This window comes from Siniperca chuatsi, linkage group LG11, assembly GCF_020085105.1.
Source record: "Siniperca chuatsi isolate FFG_IHB_CAS linkage group LG11, ASM2008510v1, whole genome shotgun sequence".
Classification (NCBI taxonomy): Eukaryota; Metazoa; Chordata; class Actinopteri; order Centrarchiformes; family Sinipercidae; genus Siniperca; species Siniperca chuatsi.
This window is the reverse complement of record NC_058052.1, coordinates 22,133,698-22,146,741: the sequence shown is the minus strand read 5'-3', so window position 1 is coordinate 22,146,741 and position 13,044 is coordinate 22,133,698. Positions and strand designations below refer to the sequence as shown.

The window sequence follows — 13,044 nt, the reverse complement described above, 5'->3', positions numbered from 1 at the left end:
CATTACAATAAAAGGCTGTAAAACAATGAATACATTTCCCCAGGCATCAGAAACGCTCTGAAATTACTCTTTGTATTGTCATGATTTGAGCTATTATGTCCAAAGAACTTATTCAGTTTATGCGCCGAATAAGCTTTCATTGGAATGAATGGAGCACCATCTTGGAACATGGTAACCAGTTCTCGCAATACAGCCATGGAAGTGATGGTTTCATGACCAAGCTAGCTGAGAACTGAAAGTCAAACAGATGCATCGGTGAAATGATCACCACCCAGTCAGCCACATAGATTTTAATCATGCCTGTTCATGCCAGAGTCATATGCTCAGATACACAATCAGATGTTTGCAGCTACTGCACACCCAAGAGCTAACCTGCAATATGGCTGCCAGAGGGTGCAAATGCTGTCTTAATGCCAAGTAGACCTGATAAGGTCAGATATTCTGAGTTTGGCAAGATAAATAGATATAAAGCAATACATGGCGTCTATATACAGTGTGTCTAAAGTTTTTGCTACCGTAAGTATTACTGGACCTTTAAAAGCAATTTGTCATTTGTCATTGAGGAAAACAAACAACAAAACATACCCTCATCTTCCAAGTGATAATTTACAAAATGTACAGGAAATTAAATATTTGTATGTATCGCTGCATGTCTGACACATTATTACAGCACTACACAAGAGCATGCAATCTGTGCAGAAATAAAGTTGTCACTTACAGCTAGCCCACTCAACATAGCCCTTCAGTTGCTTCAAAATGTGAATCCGGAGTGTTTTTGATAGTCTCCTCATATGTACATTGAAAATGTGAGCATACTGCTCACAGATCTGGTGTAATGTGCGTCAGTACAGATTGTGAAACTCCCACTAACGTCACTAAAAGACTCATTGCTGTACATAGATTGATCAAGGTGATTAAAAATGCTCCTGAGTTGATTTTGATCACCTTGTTCCATCTGAAGACAGCTGCTGTAATATCACCAGGATATATAACACTGTTACTTTCACTTCAGCCCTTCACAGGTGCAGTCAGTGCGTCACACCATGATTACATGACTAAGTTTGGAGAAGCGGGCTTCTTGCCAAGTACCAAATATAGCCGATATTTGCCGCAACCTGACCGACTGCCAAAAAAATAAATACATTTGTCAGAGTGATATTCACCGTCTCTGTGATTATCCACTGTCAGATTTTACATTACATTTTTATTTTTAACCCATCGCCGCGGGACGAGAAACTGCTTTTGCACACTGTGCTATTTATTGATCAAGGAAAATCACTCACTGTGATCTATTTACAAAAAAGGGGATTCATCAACTGCTTTTTAAAGACTTAAAAGAAATAAAATTAACTTAAAGTAACATCAAATAGCCATCCCGTGCCTCTCAAAGTCCAATGCACCAAAGTTTGGAAACCGTTTGTAATGTTTTCCATCTAGCTTTTGAATCCTTGCTGCTTTTTAGCAGTGTTTTCTCCAGTCTTACAAATAAACAACCTAAAGTCTGGATTTTTTTTTTACTTTGCTTTGTTTTACCAAACCTCTTACGGCAGAAATGTTCATCTAGAATGACGAAGCAGTTGTCCTCAACCAGACCATACATTAAAATCTGAAAGGAGAGCGTTTCCTAGAGCTGTATTCCTTCTTAGCTTGATAAATACCAGCCAATGTTGAAATAAACTGATGTCCAGCTTGTTTTCACTCACCAGTTTGTCAGTCTTCATCCTCCTCTTCATCAGAAAGTCTTCACTGAAAACTAAAAAAGGGGCAGATAAAGAAGAGAGAGGAATAAGAAGAGAGAAGGAATGTTTTAATCACTCTGAAGGACGCCAGTTATCTTCCCACACACATTGCTGAGTGTCCTACTCACACAGACACACAACACACAACCACACATTCACACTGAGATACTTCAAAGGTCAAGATGAATCAGGAGAAGAGAGAAAAGAAGGGGGCAGAGATTCAGATTAAGAGAATGATAGAAAATAAAGAGCCAGAATATCAAAGAGGAATGAATAGAATGTAGAAAGAAAAGCAGATGACAGAGGGAGGAGAGCGCACGAGAGACTGGAGAGAGAAAGAATGAAATGCATGGCTTGGCTGAGTCATCGGTAACCACCACTTCCTCCAAAAGCTCTACTAATGAGTAGCCAACTTTCTGAGGCAAGCACAAACACACATACACACACATACATAAGAATCTTCAGCTTAAGCTGCCATCTTTCTTCCTCTTTCAGCTTCAAAGTTCTCACACCATTTTCCCTTAAGCAGATATGGGATGACTATGTGTATGTGCAAGTTTGTGTGTGTGTGCGTGCGTGCGTGTAAGAGAAAGCCTGAGAAGTTGACCCATGAACTGACCTTGCTTTGTGTCATGAGAAACAGCACAATCTGCTGCTAAATTCCCAGGGAAAAATCTTCCCAGAATTCCCAGAGACATGATTTCTTAACTTTTATCCATTCAGGGAAGGGTTACTGATCGCTCTGCTTCATATTCATACTATACGTTGCTGGGGAAATCATTTTATCAAAAATCTTATTTGCTTATCTCTTCGAGAGTGAAATCAAGAGATCAATATCAATCTCATGTTTGTGTGTTAAAGCGAGACTACGCAACTTTTGAGAGAAGAAATAACATGTTATTTTACAAATGAAACATTGACTTTATAAGCAATAGAACAGCCCTTTGCTCAATTCAATCCACTCTGGGGTTTTGCTGCTACGGCATTACTTGGTCTGGTATGATATCTTTTGTAGCTAATATTAGCTAATGTTACACAGACACTGCTGACATTAATGTGTCAGTCCTGTGCCTTTACAGCTCTTTACTACTTGTGCTACTGTTACACACAACATTTTAGTATTTACTGTTATCCTGTAATTGCCACTTGTAGCTACACTGGCCACTGTTTAGCAAAAGTTACATAGCCTTGTTATATTTAGCATAGCTTAGCATAAAGACTAGAATCAGGGGGAAACAGCTAGTCTGGCTCTGTGGGAAAACAATGCCTATCAACAACTCTAAAGCTCACTAATTAACACATTGTATCTTGTTTGTTTAATCCGTACATAAACAGGAGATGTAAAAATGATAAGTGGTGTTTTTAGGGGAAGTTGTGTGTGGAAGCTATTTCTTGACAAATACCAGTTTATCTTCTGAGCAGCATCTCTGGCTAATGCAGATTGCCTGATATATCACAGGTTTTGGCACTTTATAACTTCACTGTGACAACAAGTCTAACTTCACCCGGCTGTTATTGGCCAAGAAATGGTTCCACCACATATGTAACTCCCCCTAAAACCACATTTATTTTTATGTACTTGTTAAACCATCATGTACAACATGTTAATTAGCAAGCTTTAGAGTTGTTGGTAGGCACAGTGTTTTAACTTTGGACAGAGGCAGGCTAACCATTTCCCCCTGCTGTAAGTATTTATGCTAGGCTAACCATGTCCTGACTCCAGCTTCATACTTATCACACCAACATGAGGTTAATATCAATTCTCTCATCTCCCTCTCAGAAAGAAAGCAAACGAGCATATTTCCCAAAATGTTAACTATTCCTTTAAGAGCTTAAAAAACCAATGCCTTGTTACAGCACATCTGGGTGCAGCAAGACAAATCTAAGCTTTGAGGAAAAGTTCTGTGATTTAGGAGGTTTGTTTCAGGTGCCAAAGTTGAGACTGACATACTTTGCCTCGAAATCACTTCTAATTTAATCCTGCAAAGCACAAATTTAAAAAAAAAAAAATCCTTTTTGTGAGTGGAACCACAGTGCAGCAGCAGTCTCAAAGCCACATGAGATGGCAAAAGTGAAGCTCGGTCAGAGGAGCCCTGAGATAAAAACTGGAAATAAGGTTTATGGTGACAGCGCAGGTTTTCACAACCTTAGGGCACACAGTAGAAATTTGGTGAGTTATGATGACCTGTGAATCATTACAAATGGATATGCCTTTGATTCTCAGTCTGAAACTGACTGGGCTGAGCCCAACTTCACCGGTTTAGGGGGTCATTGGGGGCCTTAATTTCTTTTCATTCAGTTGGGTTCGAATGGAAATGGTTTCAGTTCATGTCATTTTCTTGTTTCTAGTTTTTTTGTAAATCAGAGCACTTGAAACATCTGCACCCTCAGCCTGACCTGCACTTTCTGTGACATTTTAGGAACTTGTTATTTTGCCCAACGTTATACATATTGACACTGCAGTTATGAGACAGATAAAATGAAAACAAAATTACTGTATGATCCTGAGAATGTATTGTTTGTCTTCTCCTGAGATATTCAAGGCCTGTGTACAGTCAGATTTAACCTTTGTGCCACTCACTCTGATACAGTTTGCAATGTTTCATGACAAGTTCTAGCAGTACAGAGAGGCAACTGACCTGAAATCATCCGTAATACCGAAAAGTGTGTATCCTGGATTTAACCATTATTCTGTTGTCTATATTCATAGTATAAATCAGCCTGCCTCTGGGATTATTGTGATAAAAATGAATTCCCACCCCGTCCAGCTCAGTCTCCTATCCGGAGGAAATCATGGGAACTTAGAATTTCGCAAATACACACATCCTCCTCTGCAGTTCCCACACTTTTCACAACACACACACACACACATAATGTACACAAACCCTTATTAACAATAGACACACAGGCAAGTACAGACTTGGACATCATGTCTCATGCATATTATGTGTAGTCATACTGGCAGTGACAGAAATGGGGAACACTCACAGATCATTTCACCGGATGCTACTGTAGTTCAGCCTGGTTAATTACATATACTGTATATTGCTGGAACAGGAAATGATAGTTCTGCAGTGTTACTGCTGCACTGCAGACTGCCAGTTTCTGGTAGAGGACCGTCCGCCTTAAAGCTACCCTGCATTATCAATGTACAGTATTGTAAATGATTATAGAAAATAATGAAATTATATATAGTGTATAATGTGGCGCCATGTAAATAGAGGAACACGACAGGGGTCCCTTCTGCAGCTAAGTCAGTTGACGCCAAAACTGGAGGTATCATTGCAACTGATGAGCTGCATGCAGGTTTTCACAACGCTGGCAGGTCCTTGATTTGCAAATGACACACACAGAAACAAGACTAAGAGTCTGCAACCATGCTAGTTACTCTTTGAGGCTGTAGTCAAGCACAGTGTAGCTTTGAGCTAAATGTTAACTTCAACATGCTAATGCTCACAATGACAATGCCAACACGTTACTGTATGTGTATGATACAGGTATAATGATTGCCGTGTTCATCATGTTCTTTTAGCATGTTAGCATGCATATTTGCTATTTAGCTCAAAACAAAGTATAGCAGAGGCTGATGGGGAAATGCAAGTTTTGAGTTTGAGTTTTGCAGATGTAAAGTATTGGACAAATTAAAAATGGAGCTAGATGAAAAGTCAGGGGATCAACAAAAATCAATAGGATTCATCCTCTGAGGACCATGAATGTCTGTATAAAGTTTTCTAACAATTAATTCAATAGTATATTTCAGTCTGGACGAAGAAGGTCGACCGACCGACGGACAGACCGACATTGCCTTCCATGGTCACTGCATTACTAAAAATATTTAAAATTACATACATGGTACATATAGAACTGAATGTTACTTAATAGGAAAAAGAAACAACACTGTTTCAACAACACAGAGGCCACTGGGAAAGAGCCATGGACCTGGTAAATACCTAGTTACAGTATCCAGTATATAACTGTGACCTTATACAGTAAATAAATTACCACTAGGATGATCACTATAAAAACAACCTTTAGGGAGGTAATGAAAATGAAATGTTCTTATATTGTTTTCTTACTTGTTTACTTCACTGCCTTACAGCTATACAGACTTAAAGAGAAAAAGAGAACATAGGACTTTAAGAAAAGCTGGTTCAGCAAAGTGCTCATTGTGGGAGGATTGTGGGAGATTGAGTCTACAGATGAGTCAAGGAGAGATATTACGCATAATATCAGAATGAATGACACAGTGGTCTATCTTTAGTGTCCGTGTGGGAATAAACGTTCAACCCTCGCACAGTCATTGCTATGGGTTATGTGCCCATGCCTAAATATTGTACTACTGTACTCTGAAGACATACTGGTTGTACTTCTTTAAAATAAGATTGTGCATTACATTTATTTGACCTGGATAAAATGCAGTAAGATTAACAGGTGTTGTGCTTTTCAAAACTTCTTTCATTGTTTAAACTGTAGTTTATAGTAAACATGGCTGTTTGGTACCAAAGATACAACATACATGCTTGTGTGTATATACAGGTACATATGAATAAACGTATTTCAGTTTTATTACATTCATTAATGGATTTTTGTTTGTTTTAATTTTTTAATCTGATAATGGACAGTCAAGTGGTATTGTTGGTGCAATGGTGGATATTCCTAAATGACCACAGCTACAGAAAAATCATCTGAAAAGCATTCAATAGAATTGTATTTTGCATTCAGACCTACCACTATCAAAGGCCTGGTTTCTTACAACTAAAATGGCTGCTAAACAGATAAAACATGTCTGGCTTACTTGAACAGTTTAAGTTTCCTATGATGGTCTAAAATAAATTTGAGACATTTAAAAAGAACAAGAATACAACTGTTCTTTATATAGAAACACTGTGTCTTTCAAAGCACTGGGCAGGATTTTCCACCTTAAAATGCCATATAATTACTTTTCCTACAGTCATTTTTTTTGCTAGTTAATAGTCTGTCAGCATCTGTGTCTGCAGATACTCTGCCTTCTGCCTGTGTTACTGCTGTTGCATTATTTCTGGATGTTCAGGACATTTGCCATTGGGCAGTGGTTGGGTGAGCCTGCAGTGCCTGAAACCATTACCGCAGAATGTATCTTGTGAGAATATGATTCTTTGAAATAGCAACTTTCACTTGTTTTGGTTGCTGAGTTACATTAGTAAACCATTGCTTATTCATACAGCCAGCAAACAGGGCAACATATCATCTCTCACTAGAGTTGTTTTTCTGGTCACCTGATGAACGTAAGCCATTCACTTGCCTTGGACACTTTGGTCCACCAACTCCAGATACAAATACTTTGGTACCTTGCTAAATGCTTGACTTTCCTGTTGAGTAGGTAGCATATACTTGGCTTGTGTAAGTTTGTAAGCTGGACATCTTCCTGCGGTTTTATACGAACTGGCATTCCTTTTGTGTCAGTCTGGCAAACAATCCTGAGCTGAAAGTAGCAAAAGTTAAGCTAGAGAGTATGGTGTTGATTCTCAGTGGGATTGTCAGCACAAGAGACTCTTTCACATTTTTTGTCATTTGACCATGTCATTTGATTAAATGTTACATAAAAACTTAAATTTGACATCTCAACACCTTAATTTATTAATACTAATTAATAACTAATCAAAAAGTATCTAATTTTTACTGTGGTCTTATGTTGTACTTTATCTTGTTATTACAACTAGTTTTATCTTTGCTTCGCTACTTTGTGGCTTGGCCTTTAAAAAGTGCAATACAAATAAAGATTGTTATATTATTGTTAATACACACATCTCCATGTACACTTTACAGACATAGGTCCATGTTTAGCCTAGATTAGCACAAACGATGCAGGAGGGTAACGGCTAGCTTGCGTTCATCTAAAGTGCAAAAATGAGTCTTGCAACAATGCTAAAGCTACCTTAATTACATGTCTTGTTTTTTGGTAACACTGTTTACATTAGACTGTAATCTGAAGCATTACCTATTAACATGTGTAGAAAATGAAAAACCTTGTGGTTTAAAGAGCAGTTGACTCATGGGTCTGTATTTAACAGTCCTGGAGGGCTATCTGAGTGACCCATCTATATCAGACATTCAGTGGTCATAATGTTAAATATGAAAGTATGTTAAAATACGAACTCACCACCACCTCTGTGGCCTATCAGCAGAAAAAAAAATTTCATGCAGGTGTCAGTAACAAAAACACGACTTACTCTCATTGAGTGCAGGTGATGTCCCCGTCCCCCAGTTACTGTTGCTATGCCTGTCAAGTCCTCCAATAAGTAGTCTATGTAAACTGTAAGTATGCAGTTTACAATATAACGGTGGTGGATTTACCAGTCGAAATTTGTGGTAATTTTTAAAGCAGTGGTTGCTTGAATTCAGACCGAGGTAGACAAAAGAAGGCCTCTCAGTTTTAACCATAAATTTTTCAGACTGAAATGACTCTGGCAGATTAAGCTAATGTTATGCTAACACTTAGCCTTCAAAGTAACACTAGCTAACTACTCTAAGTAGTAATCTATCTTGCCAGGCATTCTAACATTAGAGCAGACAAACTATTTATTTCATTCCTTACACTTTTGCTTGTGGTTTTGGAAATACAGTAGAAAAAAAAAAGAAACAACCCTCCAAACTCTTTAAACGTAGAGTATCACTCTTACTGCATGACAGGCTTGTCATGCCTAGTTACGGTTGCTATGTTAGGGCTGGACAAGTGATCAGTCAATTCAGCCCATGTAAAATTCAAGTTGGCATATAATAAATTCTTCCTCACTTCTAGATTGGAGTGCTTTCAGCCTTCAGTGTCAGCACCTGAGCACACTGCAACAATATATTCCCTTACATTAGCATTGACTCATTTAGGCACTTCCATGTGTCTGTGCTGAGTAAGCAACTTCTTCCACCTCTTCACTCTGTGGGGCGTCCCGATGAATCAGAGAGGGGTCCAACCGCTGACCTCACTCCAGGGTACTTGGAAGAGTCAAAAGGAATGGGCTGTGCCGCCCCCCCCGCCGCCGCCGCCGCCGCTCCATACATTTTAAGACCTCATTGCCACTTCGAGTTGAATGATTGCGTGACTAACCCAATGCAAGCATTATAAGAAAGAGTAATATCAGTAATACTCGAGAGCTAGAGAACAGTCTTGTCCCCTTTAACACACACACACACACACACTTGAACTCTTGGTTATTAGGCTACTAAGATATATATCAATTCTTTATGTTATTGTCTTTTATATGTATGTTATGGCACAATAACATACACATTCACAGTATAACAAGTATTTGACCAATACACTTTGAAGTTCGATAAAATATATGAACCTTTGGTGAGCTTCAGGGGGGTGATGTCATGTAGGAGGTGTCAACTATCTGTTCTTTTAGTTTTGGGCTAAACAAAATCCCTGTACCCTGTTTTATCTTTTAAACAGGCAAACATCTTGGCTGTTTCCAAATTTGGGAACATCGCCTGAAAAAGATCTGAAATCCCGTCATTAGAGTTGATGGATTGGTGTTTTGCTGCTGTGTTGAGACACCACAGAACCTCTGCGCGCAGCGCTGGAGTGGTACCCATCACCACTCAAAGGTCAGCAGTAAACGATGAAGCGGCGGCCGTTGTAGTAGACAGTGGTGTAGCACAGAAATGCACAATAGAAACCCACTGTTTGCGGCCCATAGCGACTTCATGGCTTGCATGTGGGACCGGACAGCGTTGATCCCCATCGAGGCTACATTTATCGCCTTCAGACACACAGAGTAGGCTATGTCTCACGGTTATTTCCAGAGACAGGCCTCAGCCATGGTTCAAACTCCTTGTCCTCCAACCATATGTCTGAAAACTTGCATTTCCCCATTAGCTAGGTAGTTGTACACCCAGACGTAAAGGGACCTTTGCGTAACGTTATCAAGCAGCAGTCAGTGGGTCAGTGAGCGCGAACGGTTGTCCTTTCTAGGTGCCGTCAAATCTAGCAGGATTCCATAAATAAATTACACAGAATCCCACTATGTGCCTACGCAATGATTAAATTCATGCAAACTTTAGCATTCATTCTCTTTGGACAAATATAGATATTGAAAACAAGCTACAAAATTTAACACGTCTGAAAATGGTGTTTAAGACTTTTTAAGGGTCTTAATTTTAACTAAATTGATGTATCAACTTTCAATACTTTTAAAGGACCCTGCATACACACTGTAAACTGCTGGATGTGTTTACATTAATGTCAGTCCAGGGCTATAGTACATAAACCTCTTGTGTTGTCAGTGTGATTTTAGTGAATTTCCTTCATGTGTGCTTAAATACATAATGCCTACAAAACTATACATAAAATGCAAAAAGTAGAAATTGCTAACTTTGCGGTCTTTAACTTCCTGCTCAGAATAAGAAGGTAACGGTACTGTAACTTCGGTCACAAACTTTATTTGACTTGGCTTCTAAAAGCCACAATATGTTTAAAGTTATATTGCATTGCATGTGAAAAAGACACTTCATTTCAGCAGAACATTTCCATCATTTCATCTCTCCTTCAGTCCTTTCCATTTCTTGAAAAACAACACTTCCACCTCTGTCCTCTAAACTATGAATTTACCATTACTGGTTACTGCTGTTGCTGTGTTGACGTAAAGTGGAACAATTTGTCTGGTGATGTTTTACCATGGAAACACTGTTGGGCAGGAGGACTCGGAGATTTCACAACTAGTGGGAATGAACTAGCACCCACACGTGCATTTACTGTATCTCTCTTTTACTGTTAATGTCACAGTATATTTATCCATCATACACATGTACAGGGGTGGACAAAATAACAGAAACATCCATCAATACAGTAGTCCTGCAGTAAATAGAAATGTGATATAGCTTGTTTTTTGTTTCTTTGTGTGTTCGTTTTTGCTGATGCAGATTTTTGTCTGTTTGACATAAGTTGTGATGATTTCTGGAACTTTCCCACTTGGCACGCAACCCTGTTGCCAGAAAAGACCCCCACTCTCTAAAGGCTATGATATGCTTGAAACAAACTAGCTTGTTTGATGCGTCATCCGACCGTTTCTGAAGACAGACCTATTTCTAGACAGGCTGTTTGATATCCCCACAAGCACTTCATATACTGTATACTGACCCCTTTACTTTCCACCTTGCTAAAAATAGGGCACACTACTTCCTGCATTGGCACTTAACGTTGCCACTATATGTCGGTGCAGAGTCCAATATAACTGTAATTCTGAGGACATTGGACTGTGCCACAATAAATAATGTTGCAGTATTTGTTACTGATGCACCCACAGTTCAGGCAGCAGCTACTGTAAATCACTGTTACAAAGGCACAAGTAAATCATATGAAGTTAAATGGGCAGTATGTGTTAGCTTTAGTAGAAATCTAAAGTCATTATTTTATTAAGTGAGATTACAAAGCAAAATAAGCCAAACAGAAAGGCCGAACAGTTGGGGCCTGACTGGCTGTTGCATCAGTTGAAAACTCTGAAAAAATATGTAATCTAAAAAGTGGAACTTTCTAAAATAATCAAGACACCAAACATACTGTAGGAAAACTGCATCATTAAAGAGGAACAGTGATCACTCAGCAACACTCATGTAATGATATTCAACAGGATATTTACTTTAACACAAACAGGCTACAGCTTCCGAAAAGACCATCAAGACAGTCTCAACAAAAACCTATCATTGCCTCAGGCATATATTACATTGTAGTGTTTATTTTATTTGTCTGCCCCTGAAAAATTAATTCCCTGCCTCACCTCCCTCATCTTTCCTCCCGCATTCCCTCGGTCTCCCCCCCAAACCTTTGCTTTCTCCTCCTTCTCCATCCATTCTGGGAGAGTCCGGTCTGGGTCTAGGTCGTGAGTCAGAGGGAGCAGAGGATCTGACTCACCTCCTCTTGAGTCTAAACAGTATTAGTTTCCAGGTGGTACACTGAGACGCTATTGTGTTTCTGATTAGCCCACTGAGACACATTGACAGACGGGGCGGGGGGAGATGAGTGAGGCACTTTTCCCTCAGAAAAAGTGGGTTATCCTGTGTCGGTGTGGGAGCCTATGTGGAGTTGCCAATCTCTGCATCTTATGAGTTTGTATATCAGTGTGGGAGGTATTTGTGTGTATTCCCAGATTTGTGTGTGTGGTCCTGTGGGCTGAGTGTGTGTGACAGAAAGAGAGAAAATGTGTATGTGTTTCCACAGTGATTAAAGCCAGAGTGAGACCACCAGAGTGGCTGCTAAAGGTGGGATGTCTTTGTCTAGAGGGTCCAGTAGTGACTTAGTCTCATTGAAACTGTTACTTCAATAAAAGTAATGCACTAATCTGATATACTGGATCGGTATCATTGCCAAAACTCAAACAGGGAATTAGCCAGACATGACTTAAACATATTAAATACTCTTTTCGTATAGGTATTGGAATCGTATCGGGAGAGACAAAAGTAGGATCAGTCCACCCCTATTTATTTGATAAGATCAGTTTGTAATTCTTGAGTCACTCCAGGAGTTATTCTGTGATAAAGGGACTGCCCTGCCTTAAAATCACCATAAAGGATATCTCAAATGTGATTCAACTCCTTTTCTGCTCTATGCTTTTGCATTTTCCACCCCTAAACTGCATCAAACATGAGACTATAAGCCTGTACACTCTCTGATTACATTCATATTAATGAGCACAACAAGCCAGACAAGACTGGAGGAGGCTCCACTTTCCACTTTCTGATTGGAAACAAATGAAAGCCAAAGTTTCCATATCACTCTGTCTGATTGGAAGTTTTATTTTAGAGAGCAAAATGTGAAAGTCAGACAGTGTCTATCAATCACAGCCCAGTCAAACCAAACAGACTCATCCACCTGCTATTTGCGTGGAAAATTAAATGGAAATTAAAGCTGCGTTTTAAATAAACTGTCATCTTTCTTACTGGGAGTAAATACATTTACTTCAGACTATTAACTGTAAAAAACAAAAACAAAAAAAACAACTGAGATGAAGAAACAATAGTTTCAGGAAATGAGCAAATATCTGCTGATATTTAACTCATTTACTATGTCTGCACAACATTGGGAAGAAAAGTATTGGCATCCTGAGCAGATTTAAGAACAAAATCCTAAATCTGAACAATGTAAAATGTTTTAAAGTAATATTTATATAGAAATAAATATAGATATTCTATCTGATTTTGTTGTATGTAGTGTCAGCATCAGGACAAAAACTTTATGACCGAATAATAAACTAATGAAATTCCCATCTGCTTCAGCTGTACTTTGTGTTTAGTGCGAATTAGCAAATGTTAGCATGCTAACATGCTAAACTAA

The 13,044-nt window shown here is 38.9% G+C and overlaps 1 protein-coding gene across 5 annotated transcripts in view; it reads right to left on the bottom strand.

The window, feature by feature from the left end:
* anapc1 (anaphase promoting complex subunit 1) overlaps positions 1-13,044 on the bottom strand; it is a 153,504-nt gene that overhangs the window by 58,635 nt on the left and 81,825 nt on the right. For all 5 annotated transcript variants that reach the window (XM_044215538.1, XM_044215540.1, XM_044215542.1 and 2 more), the window contains exon 54: positions 1,704-1,753. The gene's annotated coding sequence lies outside the window, so the exon portion shown is untranslated. The remainder of the gene's footprint in view (positions 1-1,703; positions 1,754-13,044) is intronic.